Here is an 18,427-nt window from a genome sequence, read left to right as displayed (position 1 = left end):
AGCCTGGGGTGGCAGTCAGCAAGAGATGGGCTCCTGCTGTCCAAGGCTGTGTGAGGGCTGGGAAAGCGACTGCTTTGCTCCAGGTGAGCAGCTGTGCTGCTGTGGGAACCTGTGATGGACGAGGAACATTGGTTTTCCTGTGAGACAGCACTGGGCAGTCCCTGCAGTCTCCCCATTTCCCTCGGGAATGTCTTCCACTTGCTTTTCTGAAGATGTCAGGCAAGAGCATCCATTAGTACCCTGCAGTCCATGGAAAGGGCAGGTGTGATGATCTTGTGCCCACACCCAGGCTGGTGGAAGGATGGAGTTCCCTAAACTGTGCGTAACCTGTGGGAAGCAGGACATGCAGGCTCTTTGCTTGGTTGATTTCCCTGTTCTGGATGGGATCCCCCTGCAAACGCTTGGGGTATGGAGGGCTGAGCAGGGTTTGGGGCTGCAGCACCTCTGAGGGCTCTGCAGTGCTGTGTGTGCTCAGTGCTGTCCCCCTCCCTCAGCTTCCTGTGCGCCGGGAACTGAGCAGTGTTTGTTTAGACTTTGGGAGAAGACACTGTGTAAGCAGCAGAGTGTTAATGTGGTGACTTCTCCCCTCAAGATAGCCTCTTTGTATTTATTTTCTTATCCCCTCTGTTTTCACCATCTGCTGCCACCCACTCTAATAGCTCCCATGCCAGAGCTCCTCTTCCTACCAGGATGCTGCAGACACGAGCTGAAGCAAGCCCGTGCTGAGGCTGCTCAGGAGCGCCTGGTGCTGCAGAGCCAGGCTCCAGGTGAGGGTGGCCCTGGGCCCCCAGACTGGAGACATCCTGTGCAGCCAGGGGTCTGTGCTGTCCTGAGGCAAGGGGAGGTTTCTGAGCCCAGTCCAGGCTGACTTAGAAGAAGAAAGGCAGAGGGAAGGTGGCTGTCAGACCCCTCCTTCTGCACTGGGGACACGACCATTTGTGTCCCAGTGTCTGGCAGGAGGTTTCTCCCTGTCTCTTGCCAGCTGAGCTAGGGCTGGATTCCTCTTAGGAACAGACCCAAGTCATTCCTTTGGCCTCATGACCACTGAAAGACAGTTTGGGCTTGGGGAAGGGGTAGCTGCATAAACAGATCATCTTCTAGGACTCGGTGGGGGAGGAGAGGAGGGCACTGTCAGCAGATAACCTGTGCTTCCCCTGGGAGAACACGGGGCAGATTGGTTACTAAGTCAGAAGAGGAGCAGCAATGGACCCTGAGGGAATGGAGACATCTGTTGTCCTGGCCAGCCTTGCAGGATCAGAACATGTCCCAGGAGAGCTTCTGTGGACAGCACGGGTCTCTGCTCCTGGCGTGGAGCTGTGAAGTCGTGCAGATCCTCTGCCCAGCCTGGAGGGGCTGCAGTGGGAAGTGTCTGTTTGTAGCTCTCAGGTTCTCCTTGTTGGGGCTCCCTGCAGAGCCTCATTTATGCACCTGGAGCTTACCTGGAGCTTGCGAGAGCAGGAGAGAGGAGATGTGGCCAGGAGAAGGAGGTGGAACTGTCTGACCAAGGGAGAGATGTCCCGTGCCCAAAAAGAAGAGATGCTCAAGGAGTGGGATGCAAATTATGGGACCATGAGCGATGCTTCAAAGTGATGGATGCACGAAACTCCCCTGTGTGCCCCTGCAGTCCTTCCAGGGCCAGTGTGCTGTCCAGCACAGTGGCCACAAGGGTTAATGCAGTGGTTGGGGCTTTGAGGGTCAGTGGTGCTCCCTGGACAGCTGTACCCCCTCTGCCTGCTTTCCTAACTGATGACTTTTGGGCCCAGTGTGCTGCAAATGAAGCAGAGCCATCCTGGGAATGCCTGGGCAGGAGGGGACGTTTCCAGGCTTTTCCTTCCTTACAGCCTCGAGAATGCTTTAAATATGCTTTGGCAATGCAGGGCTATCAGGGAACACCCTGCTGCTCAAGGAGGAGGCGTGTGGGACCTTTCCACAGCTGTTTGCAAAGCAGGGCAGGGGTTTCTTCCAGCTCAGCCAGAGACTGCCTGCTCCACGGGGCCAGGGGTGTGCCTGAGGTACATTTGGGGTAAGGGTGAGGAACCCAGAGGGCATCTGGAGCAGTGCTGGACAAAGTCTTTGTATTGAGTGGCTGGGAAGCATTCCAGAAAACTGCTGGCCTTTTCCAGGGCATGCCAGGAGGGAAAGATTTTGCCCCAAGGAAGAGGAGAAGAGAGGAAGCTGGTCAGTTTTCTAAAAGATGAGTTGTAAACATCCCAGATAAGCCAGTTTCTCCAGTTGCAATTAAAAAGCAATTTGTGCTGTGTTAAGCAGCTAGGCTGGGATCGATCAGTGTTATCCCTCCTGGATGCAGCATAACTGACAAAGTAACTCGTGGTATTTCCTTGGAGCTTCTACAGCATCTCTGGAGTCCCTGGACAGCTCAGCCCTGCTGAGGGGGTGGTGGCTGCTGAGCGTCCTGCCAGGCCAACTCTGCACCAGGGGTTTCTGGACACTGAGGAGCCTCCTGAAGTGTCCATGGGGTTCAGCAGGAGCAGCAAACACAGGCATCTGCATTAAAGCAATGCCATTCCCCAGGCAGAGCAAGGCACTTCACCCCTTGGGATGCTTCTTGCTTGGGCACAGGGCGTGGCACCCGTTCCTTGTCCCTGGGCTCGGTCCCATCCAGGCAGAGGGGAGCCCCAGTTTGTACCTTCCCAAGTGGGCATATCCAGGAGTGAAAGCAACCCAGGCTCCTCCTCCTCTTCCCCACTGAGGTGTTCTTTGTGGCTTGGTGACAGCACTTCCCAGCCCATGTTGGGCTCAAGGAGAACTTGGTGCAGTCAGGGCCTGCTGCTCACAACAGGACCCAGATCAGGGCTGGTGGTGCCTTTTATCTGTCCTTACAGTGTCAGCTCTGTCTTGCCAATCTACAACCACTTGTTAATATTTATCCTGCAGTTGTATTTCCATTATTATTTTGTTGGTGAAGTGCACCTCAGTTGGGGTTTCTCTCGTTTCCTCTTTCTGCAGTGCTGTGTTTCTTCCTGCTCTTTTAATGGTGGTGTAGTCTGGCAGGATGGCTCCTGAGGAACATCTGTATCCCTGTCTGGCCACTTGTATTTCACTAATTCAAGTGCTGATGGCCAAGAGGTTTTGGATCTGGGTTCAGAGCAGCTCCCTTTAGGCTGAGACATTCCCAGGAGATGCTTGGTGTGTTACACCTCAGTGCATCTGTCATTTTGGCCTGAGCTCCTGCAGGTAAGGGCTGGTCTGTCACTGTGGGAGCGTTAAGGCAGAGGGGCTGAAATAGTCAGAATAATTAAACTACAGAACTGCCTTCTCCTGAAAGTACAATACTCTCCAAGATGAAACAGCGAGACCTTATCTGCCTGGCAGCATCCAGGAAGAAATCTGTTTGCAGTGAAAGTAACCTGTAACAGCGGTAGAAATTGTTAAATTGTCCAGATTTGAAGTTTATGGAACTTTTATTTCCTAAAATCCGGATGAAACAGTGAAATTGTCCTTTTCACTCATGGGTAGGTTTTTCACCTGTGTGTGATGAAGCTGCCTCAAAAACATTATCTAGATCTACTGTTTGTGTGAGAGAAACACGAGATGACAAACAGAGGGGTCCTCTGTGGTTTATTACGGTTTCTACACTTTCAGGTCTGTGTTTAGTCTGTTTTTCTGTCTTAATGTTCCACTTCTCCCAACTTCTCATCTCTTCCCTCTGATCTGACTTCATGCTTTGTATTGATTACTCCAGGGAGGAATTTGATCCTTTCTTAGGAAAAAAAAAAAAAAAAAAAACAAACCAAATCCAGGTCTTATCTCAGATTTTTGTCTTTGTCTGAGCTTCCTTGATGAGTTTTAATTTGAAGCTGAGGCATTGCCTGAGCAGCGTTTCCTTCTGTTTACCTTTCTGGGCAACGGGGACCCTGCTCTGTCTTGTCAAACTTGTGAAGTCAAGATCTGTGAACAAATTAAAGAAAGGTTGTCTCCTCCTCGGGGGCAGCTCTCCAAAGGCAGCTTTGCCATGGATTCTCCTCTCTGGTGCAGAATTCCCGGTGGTGTTGCTGTTTAAACCCCCGGTGCACGGTGAAGCAGGCTCTGTGTGAAAAGACTTGCACACATCAGAAGGCAGGCGAGGAGCACGGCCCTGACAGCTGTGCCTAAGGGTGGAAGTCTTTTCTTAAATAAGTTATGAATGTGCTGAGGGCAACAAGCCTGTATCAAAGCTTCAGGGATATCACAAACACTCGGGAGGGGTCAGGAACCCATTGTGAAAAGAGGTTGATTGCTTTTGGTGTGAAACAGCACCTGGCTTTGGGTCAGCACTGGGTGCTTTGGGGGCATCTGGCAGCTGCCAGTGCCACTGCAGAGCTGTGAGTGGGTCACCACACCAGGTCCATGCCCAGCCACCCTCTGAAGGGGCAGTCGTGTGGCCAAAGCCCATCACCAGCTGTCCTTGCTGTGCACGCTCCTGGGCTCTCCAGAGCGGCCCGACCAAGCCCTCAGGCTGTGGGGTTGTGATCTGTGAGGAGGGGAAGGTGTTTCTCCTGCTCCTGTGGATGCTGTTTTTCAGCTGGTGCCTTCCCTTGCTGTGTGTGTTTCCAGCGAGGAGCTGCTGACCCTGCCGTGCACCCACGCAAGAAGATTTTCCCCAAAGGGCGAGAAATTTTTCTAGGAAAGGAAAGCCATCTGGAGGGGATTTTTGCCCCAGTAATATGTACTGGAGTAACATTTCAGAGCTCCAGTGCTGGATCAGACACCTGCAGTGAAGCAGTGTGAACGTCGGGCAGCTGATCCCTGCCCGAGGGGGAGCTGTGGATGTGTCAGAGAGGGAATGATGGTGTTTGTTTGTAATGACTCTGGAAGGCGATAGCTGATGTTTCAGCATGTTGAACATGTGTTAGATGGGTTTAAGAACATTAGTAGATGATGTTATAGATGGCTATAAACTGCTCGTGAGGATGTCTTTATTGATCTGTTGGACTATGGCAGCTTCTCCTTTATTAGAATTTCCATTCGTTCAGTCCCATGTAAAGGATTTATAATGTGGCTTGGATATGGATTGAGAAATAAGATCTTTTTATTGGATGTTATAGAGTTTAAAAACAACTTTAATTGGTTTGTTCTGGGAAGCTGGCGGTGAAACAACTGGTCAAATAGTGAGGAAACAGCAGCTATTTCATTTGTTGATCTAGAGGATAAAATGTTTGCAGCAGTTCACGTAGTAATACAGAGGCACTGTTTATGTCTGATGAGGCAAAGTCATTGATTGTGTCGGTGGTGAATTTCAGCCCTGATCCATCTGGAAGAAGCAATCAAATCCCATCTATGTGAGCCCCCTGTGGCGGGGGGATTAATGCTGCTGATTCAGACCTGTTAGCTTCTTAATGCTGTTCCATTTATTTAAAGGTTATTGTTTGATTAAATAAAAATACTGGGGTGTTTGTGAGGGTGAAAGATGCATGAGGCTTTGGGGAGTGCTGTGAAACTGGGCAGGGTCCCTTAAGCAAATACTATTAAAAGTCAGAGGGAAATACCCTGTTGCAGTAAGTGGCAAAACTCTCACGTGGTGGGACAGGAATTTCCTGTAATATTTCTTTGTCTACGAACCTGTAACTTAACTTTAAAAATGTGCCTCTGAAGGATGTGCAGCTAATGTTTGTACAAAAAAAAAAAGAGTGCTCATGGAGTACTGACAATTATAGGCACAGAGTATAGCCTAGAGAGGGATTTTAATCTGCAGTTTGCATCGTGAGAAAAGGACACCCCGTTCTCTTTACCTGCTGGAAGGATATAATTCAAACAAAAGTGTTGAGAACAACAAGCATGGAAGAAGCATATGATTTTTTTTTTTTCCCCTCCCTCTCCCAACTTGCTAGAAAATCCTATTGATGACAAAGGTCAGGCTGAGTCAGTGGATGGAACCACTCATGACTGGAGCGAAATAAATTGTGACTGAAAAGTCCAGAAGCTGTTTCAACGTAGCAAAAGCCATTTCAGACAGCTCTGGTTTGGAAGGATCGGTTCTGATATGAGAAACTTTGTTGAGGAAAGGGTCTGAGGACCATAAGAAACCCCCCCAAAGCACAGGCATTGGCTGGGTAGGGTGGCAGAGGCTCTGCACAGGGCTTAGTGCATCCTTCAGAGCTCTTGTTGAGGAAGTTTTGTGTCCATGCAGGCCAGATCAGGGGCTTTTTGCTGTCTGCATTCCTACTTACTCACCCGAGTACTTATCTCCTCATGTGGATGTCACTTTAGCCAGCTGTGGCCACTGTCCTGCAAAAAATGAAGGTGCAAATTCTGCTGGGCTTCCCCCCCCCCCCCAAGTCGTGTTTTCTGTGAAGGGTCTGTGCACAGGTGGGAATTGAATTCCAGGCTTTTGTGCATGAAAGATTAGAGCCGTTCCCTTTGGAGAGATGCACCTGGTCTCGCCTGAGAATTTGAAAATGCCTTTTCCTAGAAAAGGGCCTTGTCTGCTTTCATGAGCAAGGGTTAAAGAACAAAAGCATGAAATCTCCTTTCTTCTCCCCTGATCAATCTAACCATCATTATGAGAGAAGCTTTCTGATAGCTTCTCTTTGTCATGTAATGTTAATACCATTAAGTCCACTTTGGCAAGGGAAGCGATGTGTAATTAATTTGCAAATCAGTAAAGTGGATGTGATTTTTATACAAAGGAGAAGGTCTTTAACTGCAGAAGGCTTTGTGTGGGCATGGCCGTGCTTGGATGGGACCCCCCTGAAGCATTCCTCTCCGAGCAGTTCCTCTGTGTGTCCCTCTGGGGACACAACTTAAGTGGGGCCCATTTGCTGCCCTCCAGCAAAGGGGCTGAGTCTAACAAATAAATGGGAACCAGGTGGGGCAGGGCTGAGGTTAGGAGTGTGCAAGAGCCTCTGAACACCTGCCCAGTGAGTTGGTGGAGCCAGCTGAAAATACCTTTAAGACTTTGCCTCCATCCACTTGTTTTGTTGATTTAGGTTTTTTTAAGCTTTGGTTCTATTGGAATTATTATTATTTTGATGCAGAATGCATTAAAAAGGGGAAAGGAAAAAATTCCAAACCCTATCCGGACTGATTGGTTCCCAGAAAGATGTTCAATTTTGTGTGTATAATTGAAAGGGGCTAAATATAGCTGTATTAATATTTATGGGCCTTATGTTGGAGTCAATACAAGAGTTGCTGTTCAAGGCAATTAAGCTTTACCTTTTCACATGTAGGATTTCGGTGTTTGGAGATGACATTAGTGGTGTGACCTGCATCCAAGACAGAAAAAACGAAAAGCATGCCATCATCTGTCGAGTGTGATAGCCTGTATTTAGTGCTGTTTGCTGACAGGCACTTTGTCTCCAGCCAGGGTGATCTCTCCAGAGCAGGGCTGCTGTCTTAATAGCAGGGAAATCAGGGAAATCAGTGCTCTGGGAGGCTTGCAGGAGAATCATCCCTGCTGTGTTTTGGGAGGAACTGAGCGATGAGACTCCGGTGACATCACAAAGTGACGATTGCCCACCTCTGCTGCCTCTGTAGGTGCTGGGGATAAAGGGAAAATGATGACGGTGGCACTTCATGGATCCCATTTGTCTTCACACCATCCACGTCCCGGAGCTGAAGCACGGGAAATGTGACTGTCAGGAGTGGAAGTGCACGGGGCTGGGAGGGCTCTGTGCCCTGTCCCTGGGCTCGGGCTCTCTGTGCCAGTCTGCAGGGCCAGTCACAACCTTCATGTCACCAAAGCACCAAGGAAAGCAAATCCTGTCCAGGGCTCTGAGCTGCTGTGGGGAGCGTGTGCACAGGGAATGAGGTCGGGGCTGTAACGATGAAAACAAGTCAGTTTGCGTTAGTAACGAAGGCAAAGGGATGGTGTGCTGGATTTCTGAAGCACTGCCTTTCAAGGGAAGGGTATCACTGGGATAACATGACAAGAATCCCAGCAGTGGCTGAATTGCCCTGCATTGCTGCTTTTTGGGAGCTGCAGCTCCTCGCTGCTCCAGTTAACAAAGAGCTGTTAGATGCTGTAAAACCTCTCACTGATAGGGACTGTCTGACTCCCGCCTGTCTCCTAAATTTGATCCATGTGTCAGGCTTTTCCTTTCTTCCATCTGGCTCTGGCGACCGCCTTTGGGAAGGAGAGCTGCAGCAAGGAGCCTTGGTTGGGGTTAACCTGCCCTCCCGAGGGCTGCAGGTGGAGATTGTCTCAGTGATGCTGATCATGGTGCTCATCCCTGCTCCAAGGACTCTCAGATTCTGAATGGGTGTGTTTCTGTTCTATCCCTGGTGTGTGGTGTGTTTTGGTAGCTGGAGGCCTTTTAACCTCCTTCAGTAACCATCAGGGGGGTGCATTTTCCAAGGGTTTTCATTAGCTTTGGCTGCTGGAGGACAATGACTGCTTAAACAGGGAGGGAAAAGTGGAAATCAAAGGGCACACCTGCCGAGGTAAAAATGGGGGCCATGATCTCGGTGGTGGGAAATGAGTTTTCAACTCCAAGTGGCCCTTTGGAATTCCACCTCAGCTCTGGGGATTTGCTCTGGGTGATGCTGACCCCAGCACTGGTATTTCCAATTACTGGTAACATAATCCTGGCCCAAAGGTGCTGGCTCCAGAGCAGAGGAGTTTTTCTTGTGCCTGTGAGTAAGCCAGTCCCACCTCATCCCTGTTTCTTAGCAAGGGCAAGCCAAGTCATACATTAAGGAACAAGGAAATTGCACCAGTTAAATTTAAAAAACTCATTTCGCTAAAGCAGTGTAAGCGCCCATGAATATTTATCTGATGTTATGGAAGCGTGTGGACTCCCACCTACTTTATTAAATTGATTTTCAATAAAAATGCAAGTGGAAGACGTTTGATTAATGGCTGGTGGGACGGGACAATTAATGTGAAGCCTGGAGTCAGCAAGAAGTGTCCCCTGAGCCTGTGTGTCCCGGCTCGAAGCTGGGCTAAGAAAACGTTTCTAAACTCCTCCGAGGGACACCAGCAGTGTTTATCCGTGTGGTTTTCTAAAACAGGGTGAACAGGAGCTGCTGTTTGGCTGAGGCTTTGCTGAGGTCCTGACCTTGAAGCTGGCGTGTGGTGTTTGCTCCCAGTGTTCTGATTTTCCCTGCTTTTCCCACCCCTCGGAGGAGGCTGCACCTGAGAATTAAAGCCAGCAGCGCGCTCCGGCGCTCGTGTCGGGTTTGAGTGAGGCTCCCTGGGCCTTTGCATTTAAACATGCCTGGGATTAGCTCCATCAGCCTCCAGATCTGCTCAGCTCCTACCAATTTCCTCGCTCGGATTTGTCTCCTGGAGGAAGGCAATTTGGAGCTGTAATGTTACAGCTCTATTAAGGATCTCCAGCGCGGTTTCCCGCCGGGATCCTCGCGGGGCTGGTGCCGCCTCTTTCCGAGGAGCTGCTGGGAGATGCTGATCGTGGGGCAAGTGAAGGTACCTGGGGGAACCTGAACAGCCCTGCACGGCCTGGGGGCTGCCCTATCCCGGATGGCAGCAGAGCTGGAGGCTCCTTGCAGCCTGGAATAGAAACTCCCCGCTGGGGTCTTGTGAAAAATCTCTGGAAGCTGCTGTGGGAGGGATGTTACCTGTCCCGTTCTCTGCAGGCCTTTGCAGAGCCAGGGGTGTAGGGTTTGGGGGGTGATGGTTAGGGGCAGGCAGCGTGCCTCGGTGGGGCAGGGAAGGCTGGGGTTAGGCAGGGAGGTGGCTCCATCTCAGCATCCCTCAGCTCCACCCCTGTGGGGCATGGAGAGGTACCACAACACCCTGAACCACTGAAACTGCTGCCCAAGTGGCACCAGATAAACTCTAAACTATACCTGGGGCACGAATCTTTCCCCCAGCCAGGATGGGAGCCCCAGGCTCCTCCTGCACTGGGGAGAGGGATGAGCGTTTTGATGCCCTCACCCCTTCCCAAGGGGCACATGGCACCCAAAGAGCTACAGCCAGGTGGCACAGGGAGAGCATCCAGGGGCAGGGAGCTGCAGGTGCTCCTGCTGCTGCACCTCCAGCATGGAGAGGCTCATGCAGTCTCTATTTTGCAGTTACTTTGGGGTTTTCTCTACATGCAAATGTGGCAGCAGAGAATAGGCACAGACACTGTCAGCACATGCTGAGCTGGTTGGGTACTCCCCTCATGCTCTGCTGGGGAGCTGGGCATGGACAAGAGTGATGGGAACAGAAAGGAATTATAAAAAAAAAAAAAAAAGATGGGAGCAGGTGCTGGCAAATAACTGTATGGCAGGAAAAGAGAGGGAGAGTTGTGGTTGAAAACAGAAGCTGAGGAAAGGCAGATTGGCAGGCAGCATATTTCTGGAGACAGCTCTCTCCTCTGTAGGCTGAGTCACCTAAGAAACGTGTCAATAAAACACACTCTCGGGCACTGTCTCTAATAAATATATATTTAAGAGAGACATTTCTTCAAAACTTCTGCTAGGAGATGTCGAATTCTGAAGGGATGCCATGAAAAATGACATCTCCCGTGGAAGCAGGGAGTTGCCATGGGAACTGGAACGCTTTGAACATACATCACTAAAACAAGAAAACATTTTCCCCAGCAAAGGAAATTAAAAATTACATACATCTGGAGGCATCTGCCCTCTGCCTGTCTCTGATGGGAGTATCAGAGTACCATGCAGCATATCATAATTCATGTAGCGGGCAGGACTGACAATTCCCTATCAGCTGCTGAATTTCTGTGAGTAACTGTGATAAAAAAAGCCTTCCTGTCCTTGGGACAGGCAATGCTGGTGCCTGAACAGTGCTGGGGAGGGGGAGGTTCAGAGCCAAAATGGAATTTCCTCTGAAATTGTTTTGCTCACCTGGGGATAAAACAGCAGCCTGAATGCACAACTAAGCCCGTCTTGCCACATGGGCATGACTCCACTGCTGCCAGGGTTTGCTGGCCCCATTTGGCAGCCAGCAACTTTTCCTGGGAAGCAGGGGGAAGGCAGGCGAGAGGGGATGTCCTGGAGGAGCACAGGGCAAGTTTGGGGGTTTATCTTGTGCTTTGGAGACTCTGTTTTTCCGTGCAGCAAACCCAGGAGGAGTTATTTGCACCTGGCAGTCAGTGCATTTCTTTCTCTCCTTTCTTTCCCAGTGCCTTTCTCGGTGTGTGCAGAGGTGGCACAGGGTGAGCTCAGGGGAAATGCTAAATTGACCAGTGCAGGGCAGTGTGAATTAAATCAGTTTATTTGCACACTGTATTGGCATTGCTGAAGTAAGTGAGCACTGGCCACACAGCCCAGTGACCCGTGCGTGACAAGGGACAGACAGCTCTCTGCAGAGCTGGGCTCTGGCACAGCTCACACCACACTGGGGTGCCCAAAGAAGGGAAAACGTTTGTCTGCAGTGCCCTGGCAGTGGAGGAGGTGAAGGATGCCAGAAGCATCACCGGAGGGACACTGTCTGAGGAGCTGATTGAGTTCTCCACTGAAGGAAACGCCAGCCAGGAGCTAATGGATGAGGGAACCAGAGTGCAAATTACAGTGTTGCTCGCTGCTAGGGTACTCTTGTATCTTGTCTCAGTACCTGGCGCTGGCCTCGGGGGACAGGCTTGAAAATTAAACGGGCCCTTCCTCTGAGCTGTACAGCAGCCCCCAGGAGTCACTTTCTATTTTTTTATTTCCATTTTTTGCCCACTACAGCCCATCACGTGGCCTGGCAATCCTCAGCCTGCAGAGCAACCTGGAATGAGATGCAGCCAGAGGCTCGGGAAGGCAGCACTGGGGCTGGAAGGCAGATGGGGAGACTGAGGCACAGCAGAGCTGCCTTCGCTGCATGCTCAGTGCAGAGAGCAGCAGTGGTGGGGCTGGAGCTCAGGGCTCAGCCTGCAGACCTCGTGCACCTCACTGAGACATCTCTTTTGTTCCTTCTCCCTGGGCAATGACATAAATGTAACGCAGTGTGTGTCTCATTTGGCTTGAGTGAGACTCTGTTCAATTTTGGGGCCCTCATGACAAGAAAGACATTGAGGGGCTGGAGCATGTCCAGAGAAGGGAATGGAGCTGGGGAAGAGTCTGGAGCACCAGGAGTGGCTGAGGGAGCTCAGCCTGGAGAAAAGGAGACTCGAGGGACCTTATCACTCTATAACTCCCTGACAGGAGGGCGCAGCCAGGTGGGATTGGTCTCTTCTCCCAGGCAACCAGTGACAGGATGAGAGGAAGTGGCCTTGAGTCAGGGGAGGTTCAGCTCGGATATTAGGGAAAATTTCTTTACTTAAACGGTTGTCAAACCCTGGAACAGGCTGCCTAGTGAAGTGCTGGAGTCACCATTCCTGGAAGTGTTCAAAAACCACATGGATATGGTACTTGAGGACACGGCTTAGTGGTGGTGCTGGGTTGCTGGTTAGACTTGATCTTAGAGGTCTTTTCCAGCCTTAACGATTCTCTGATTTTTCTTGCATTCCCCTGTTTGCTTCCTGCCTTTCCAGTCTTTGCAGCTGCTTTCTCTGTTGTCTATCAATGATTATCAGCTTGGCAACAGCAGCTTTGTATTGCACCTTTGTGCTTATCTTTTTCCTGGGGATCCGCCTGATGAATTGCAGAGCTCAGTAATTGCTTTACAAACGCTAAGGATGTTACTGGCACTGATCTGAAGGTTTTGCAGCTCCTCTTAAAGCAACTGTGGCCTGTTAGGAGGTGGTGATTTCTGTTAAAGAAAGGCTTGCTGAGCATGAGTTAACAAAAGGCTTCGGTGTTTTTGGGAAAGGGAGTAAGCAAAAAGCTGCCAGGGACAGTCTGCCTGAGGAATAAGCTTCAGAGGCACACGGGGTTCATGTAGGTTATGGAGAAGCCTGGTCTAATAAGTGGTTTTGCCAGCTGGGTTGTACATGTGTGAAGGGGTACAGCAAAGGCCCCTGTGGCTGCTTTGTTCTGGTGCCTCATCTCTCCTGTGTTTGTAGCCTCAGCCATGGCACTGAGGCACTCAACCCGCTGCAGTCCTTCCCTGAGGGTGCTGTTCTCCAAGATCCTTTGATATGGTCAGCAAGAACGCTGTCATTGATCCCTAAAGGGGAAAATTAACTTAAGATTAAGTTAAGGCAGGCCCAAACCAGAACACAGGTGGTTTGCAGGTAACACGGGGTGGTTTGCCTATTGCTGAGGTAGCAGACTGGTATTTTTGCCCTCATGTTACTGCTCCTGCAGCAAAATTCTCCTGGCTTTGGTTTCCTTAGGGCACAGCTGGATGTACCAGCTGGCAACACGGCGTTGCCTGACTGCTCTTCCCCTGTCCACAGGGACCAGCAGGGATTCCCTTTCCCAAGCGCCTCTGGCTTAGCCATCAAGGACAGGCTTTAATACTGAGCGTGTTAAATTATGCATGCTAATTTATATTCACACGTTTTCTCACTGTATTTATAATATATAACAAACACGTTTACGTAGCATCTCCCTTCCATTACCACGGGGTCTCGGAGCACTGCAGAGCCTCTAAAAGCATGCTCATACATACATATTCCTCCTCTGTCTTCCTGGCATCTGAGGGTGTCCTGAGTCCTTAAAATAGTAACGACAGTAGCTTTGTTCATTCTGTCTTAGTTCTGTCTGTGGCAAAAATAGCACAGCTAATTTGTAGGCTCTGTTTGTAGTCTGTATGTGTGAGAATGAGGGGTGTGTGTAAAGCCTCCATGGCTGCACACCCTCCAGCACTCGCTTCTTCTGATTCTTTCTTCTATTCCTGCTGGGCTGGATGTTTATCAATAACTTGCACCACATCCTGAGTCTTAACCCCTGGATGTGTGTCTTAACGTGGTGATAAGAATATGTGCACGTGGATAAATGGGGGGGGAAGCTAAACTAAACTACGTTCTGTGGAGCCTTGTGGTAGGTTTTTAGCCAGGGCTTCTAGTGGTCTAAGGCTTATCACACCCATCTTCCTGCCTTTTGTCTTCTATAAGCTTTAGAGCCCGCTGGCTGATCTGAACAGAGCCTGACAGAAAAGGTAGGTAACTCTGAGATCTGGAGTCTCTGCAAGATTTGAGGAATTATGAAGCCAAGTGGAAAAAGATCCAAAGGAGAGAGAGGTAACTAGGTGGGATCAACTGGTGTTAGGCATCAGAAAAACAGGGAGGAAAAGCTGATCTGCGGGAAGCAGGGTTTCTTGGCTCCACTGCTGGTGAAGCAGCATCTCTCCTCGGCTTCTCTGCTGGATAAAGCTGTAACCTGCACCCCACAACAGGTGGGTTTGTGACAAGGGTGAGAAAATGCCTTTCACCAGCGTGGGAGGGTGCGAAATCCCTACAGCACCTTCTGCAGCAACACCTGGACTTAGCCAGCGTGCCAGGTGAGCCTGGAGTCCCCTTATCCAGTGTGTGTTCAGACAAAGGGGCAGTGCAGCGAGGTCAGACCAGAGAACTGGGCTGCCCTGTGCTGTTACTCCCACAGAAGTGCTGGGGAGGGAGCGCAGTTACTCACCCAAAAGGGACCAGCAGATGCCCCCTGTGCCTCTCAGCACTGTGCTGAGGAACAAGGTGTGTCTGACTCCTCCACTTTAAGCAGGAGTTGTGCCTTGATCCAAACTCAGTTGGTTATGGAGTTGTGTAGGTGTAGAGAGAGCTCAGACCTGGGTCAGAGCCACGAGCACATGTACAGCACATTTGCAGGCTCCTGAGGGATTTCTCTTCCAAAAACCGAGCTGATCTTCCCTACTCAACCTGATGCCTTGATGTGACTACCTAAGAACAGAGGCTAGATGAGAAGAAGAGACTAAAAATAGGTATTTGTTTGAAGGGCCTTCAAAGGTACACCCTGAGCAGTCAAAAGGCTACACCCAAGATGGATGCTGGGTCACGGGTTCTTCACACTTTTATAAGTTTGGTTCATTTGCATATCAAGGTTAATTCTCCAATTACAACTTCAGTTAATGATGTAGTTACCCCAAGTTTGCTCCTCCTCTCAAGGCTTTAGTTTACACATTTTGGGGCCTGGGACAATCGAGGTGTCCTTGAAGAGCAAACCTAGAGAGGTTTGTTATATCTGACCATCATGAGAGAGCAGCAGCTGACAGGCCACACAAAACTCAGAGTTACACACCAGGCAGTGCAGGGTTTGAAAAATATAAAAGGTAAAACCTAAGGCATCAAACCCAAGGAGTTTTCCACATCCATCTATGCCTGACAGCGTGCCATAAATCCCAGACAAGCCACACTCAAGTGGTAACTGGGTCACTTCATGGTCCTGCAGCTCGTTCCCGCAGAGGACATTGGTTGCAGCCATGTGAGAACTCTGCATCTGCAGCATGGGGTGGTAGACAGGGAATAAATCTATTCCCTGCCTCAGCTCTGCGTGGCCCTGCTAAGAAAGGGAGGCAGGGCAGGCTGTCTCTCTGAGGGTTTGACAGGCATCATCTCACTTCATCTGCGCCGAAGAATTAAGCACATGTAATTGCAGACCATGCTGATCTCTCTCATCACGTGTGAGTGGCTTCGTTGTTGGCTGTCTCTCGAGACAGCCCCTGAAATTCTTTTGAACTCCTCGTTCTCCCTGAAATATCCAGGTTGAGGGGAGAAAGGAGAGAAGCACAGCTGGAAGTGACACCCCATGCGTAGCTGTGTTTACAGATCGGATGATTTCTCTCTAGTCTGGCTGGAGGACATGCAATTGTAGACACTGATGTGCCATCACACCAGAGAGAAGGTAGTAATTAATCACCATGGCTCACAGAGCAGCAACTTGGGAACTGGCTGTACAGCAAATGCTGGCAGTGCCAGGGGATTGGAGCAGCAGCAGTGGGTGAAAAAAAGCCTCAGCACCCCAGGACTGGGGAAACAGGCTCGATGCTTTCCTGGCGAGCAGCAGATAGCCTTGTTCCCCATCTGGATGTGATGCCTTTTTGATCATAACCCTGCAGAAGTCACTGGGAGCGTAACTGAGGGCGTCAGAGCTGTTACACAGACCCAGTTATTCTGGAATCAAGCAAATAGCCAGGCAAAACTGCGTGAGACAAATCGTCCGTGACACGGCAGAGCTAGATAAGGATCCAACCCAAAGGTCTTGTTGGCAATCCCCTGCAGGCTCTTACTCACCCCTGCTTTTGCTGAGATAAGACATTTGTTTCAGACGTTTCTATTGTTTCTTTCCTTACTATGTGGTTTATTCTGCAGAGTACAGATTTCCCAGTGCTCTGTCCTTGGCTGACCCCACTTTGCAGCAGATGAGCATCCTGTCGTCTTTAACCACAATGTCCCAGGCCACCAGCCTTCATCCATGGACCCTGTTCATCCTCACCTCTGTGCTCCTTAGAGAGAGGCGGGTGCCATCAGAGGTGGTGAGGTCTGGGTGGGCTGAACTACCTCTGGGATTACCTGCAGGGCCAGCGGGGTCTCAGCTGTGTCGTGATGTTTCTGCCCAAGTGAGTTTTCCTGGAGATGTGGGGGTGTTTCAGGCAGTTCAGGGAATTAGAGCTGATGCTGCAGTTACCTCTGTCTGGTCTCTGAAGGGCTGGGCCAGCTGCCAGCCCCCCTGGTGGCACTCCTGGCCCTGCTGGCTGCCATTTGGCCTTGACAGGACCGAGACATCCTGTGTAGGTTCTTGCCACTTCTTCTCAGAAGAAGAACACGTACACACTGCTGTCCACTTTTGGGAAAGGTGCCCGGGCTGAGCTGCCAGACAGGGGTGAATGTCTGTGATAGGAGACTTGGCTTTTGCTTATGAGCAAGTAATTTCATACTCAAGGTTGCTGGGCCACTGCAACAGCCAAGCAACGTCTGAAAAGATGTATTTTTACTTTGGGACTGGGAGTTTGAAGAGGCTGATCATGACCTCTGTCTGTGTTGTCTGAGATCCCCCAGTCATACCCAGCTGAGGAGAGAGAAGGGCTTGTGCTGAGACCTGCCTGCATCTCTGCACTCCAGCTCTGCTCTCCCTTTCCCCGAGGTTGGAGGGAATGCCAGTAGGTTCTCATGGTTTTTTGCCACCTCTGTTCCCCAGCCTTTCCCTCCTGACCCCAGCACAGCCTCTGCTCCCAGGATACCTGGTGTGGAAGCACTCCAGGTGCAGTAGGGATGTCTGTGGTCATGACATTAGCAATAGCTCACGCTGCTTTGTGGCCTTTTGTGTGGCAGGAGCTCTGTCAATGTCCTTGGAGTCAGCTTTATCCCCTGGCTGGGCTGGACAAGCCTAGGAGGCATCAACAGCACTGCAGTGATGTTCACAGAAATGTTTCATTCTCTGCTGCTATTTCTGAGCTCCCTCAGAAAAAAAAAAATTGCAAGAAAAGCAACTCTTAATGTGTGTGGGGGAGTCTTACTGCCCCCACAGCAGGAGAGCAGCAGTGAGGGCCACATCAGGGCTTTCTGGTGTGTGCTTGGTGATGTAGATGTCTCCAGTTCTGCAGCTTTAGGTTGTGGGCAGAGGTCACCCTCTCCTCCTGGGCAGCTACCCCTCTGCTTGTGCTTCCCTGTCCTCTCCCAGCACTGGCCTGGCAGTCCCAAGTGCCAAGTCACAGCGAGGGTGCCACGTGCCACACCACCCAGAAGTGTCCCTCCCTTTTTCAGTGCCTCTCTCCCTGCAAGGAGACACCATTCAGCTCCTGCTTTCCAAAACAAGGCAGCACCACAGGTTAAAAGGCCACCTGAAAAACCACGGGTAGGGACTGGGAAAGGCAGCCCATGGACTGAAGTTGTCCTGAAGAGGGAGAGGAGGCACCCGAGGGTGGAGTTTCTGGCTGGGGCTGTAGAGTGACACCTCTGAAGGCAAGGGCTGCCCGGGGCTGTGGTGCAGCTCAGCTCCAGTGGGCTCGTGGAGCTTGTAGCAAAGGTCACGGAAACCTCTTTTGTTCCAGAGGCTAAAAGTGGAAGGAAAATTAAATCCCCCCAGTGGGAGGCTGAGAAGGCGAAGAATGAAACACACAAAGAGCTTCTGTGTGCAGCTGCAAAAATTACCTGCTGCTGCCTGTTAATTACTATGGCAAGGAGCTGGGGGAAGGTATGAGGTGGAAGTGAGTAGTACAAGCTGACTACTTGTGTTTCCCTTCCCAGGGATGCCGAGTTAGCTGGAAAGCACCGCCCTGGTGTCCGGTGTGGTTGCTTTGGGTTGTGTGATGTGGGAGAGAGCAACGCTGCGTCCCCTCTCTTCACGGCGACACTGCTGTCAGCACAGGCTGGTGGGAATCCTTCCCGAAGGATTCTGTGTGTTTGAGGGGACACTGAATAAGGAGACCTCAGAAGCTCTTGAGCTGAGGGTAAATGTGGTTGTTTAGGAGGGAGTTATGGGGCACTGTCAGCTTGTTCCTGCCCTTCTTAGGCTGTGACCACACCTGGAGGTGGGATATTGGAGGCCAGAGCAGAAACATCTCCCTCCAGGAGCTGATTGGAGTGGATTGAGGGTTTGCACCTCTGAGTGCAGAAAAACCTGAACCCTTCTGTTCTCAGCCACACCACCCCGGCACAGAAACACCAGCACGGACAGATTTGTCACCTCCGAGCTCCCTTCGGTCCTCGCACAGCCCTGGCGCTGCCTGGAGGAGGTTCCCACCCCCTGGCTCATCCCGTTCATCCTC

At 50.7% G+C, this 18,427-nt stretch overlaps 1 protein-coding gene across 4 annotated transcripts in view; it reads left to right on the top strand.

Annotated features, from left to right (window-relative positions):
- The window catches only part of LOC138110568 (gamma-aminobutyric acid receptor subunit alpha-3), a 91,027-nt gene that overhangs the window by 41,603 nt on the left and 30,997 nt on the right, over nucleotides 1–18,427 (top strand). Inside the window, exon 1 of one of the 4 annotated variants that reach the window (XM_069015631.1) lies at nucleotides 9,350–9,364. The exons of 2 other annotated variants lie outside the window; for them this stretch is intronic. The gene's annotated coding sequence lies outside the window, so the exon portion shown is untranslated. Of the gene's footprint in view, nucleotides 1–9,349; nucleotides 9,365–17,799; nucleotides 17,867–18,427 lie in introns of those variants that run through there. One more of the 4 variants, XM_069015630.1, reaches the window with a different exon arrangement.

Source organism: Aphelocoma coerulescens, chromosome 4A (assembly GCF_041296385.1).
Source record: "Aphelocoma coerulescens isolate FSJ_1873_10779 chromosome 4A, UR_Acoe_1.0, whole genome shotgun sequence".
In the NCBI taxonomy this organism is placed as follows: domain Eukaryota; kingdom Metazoa; phylum Chordata; class Aves; order Passeriformes; family Corvidae; genus Aphelocoma; species Aphelocoma coerulescens.
The sequence above is the reverse complement of the archived record's forward strand: the minus strand, read 5'-3'. Positions and strand labels throughout refer to the sequence as shown.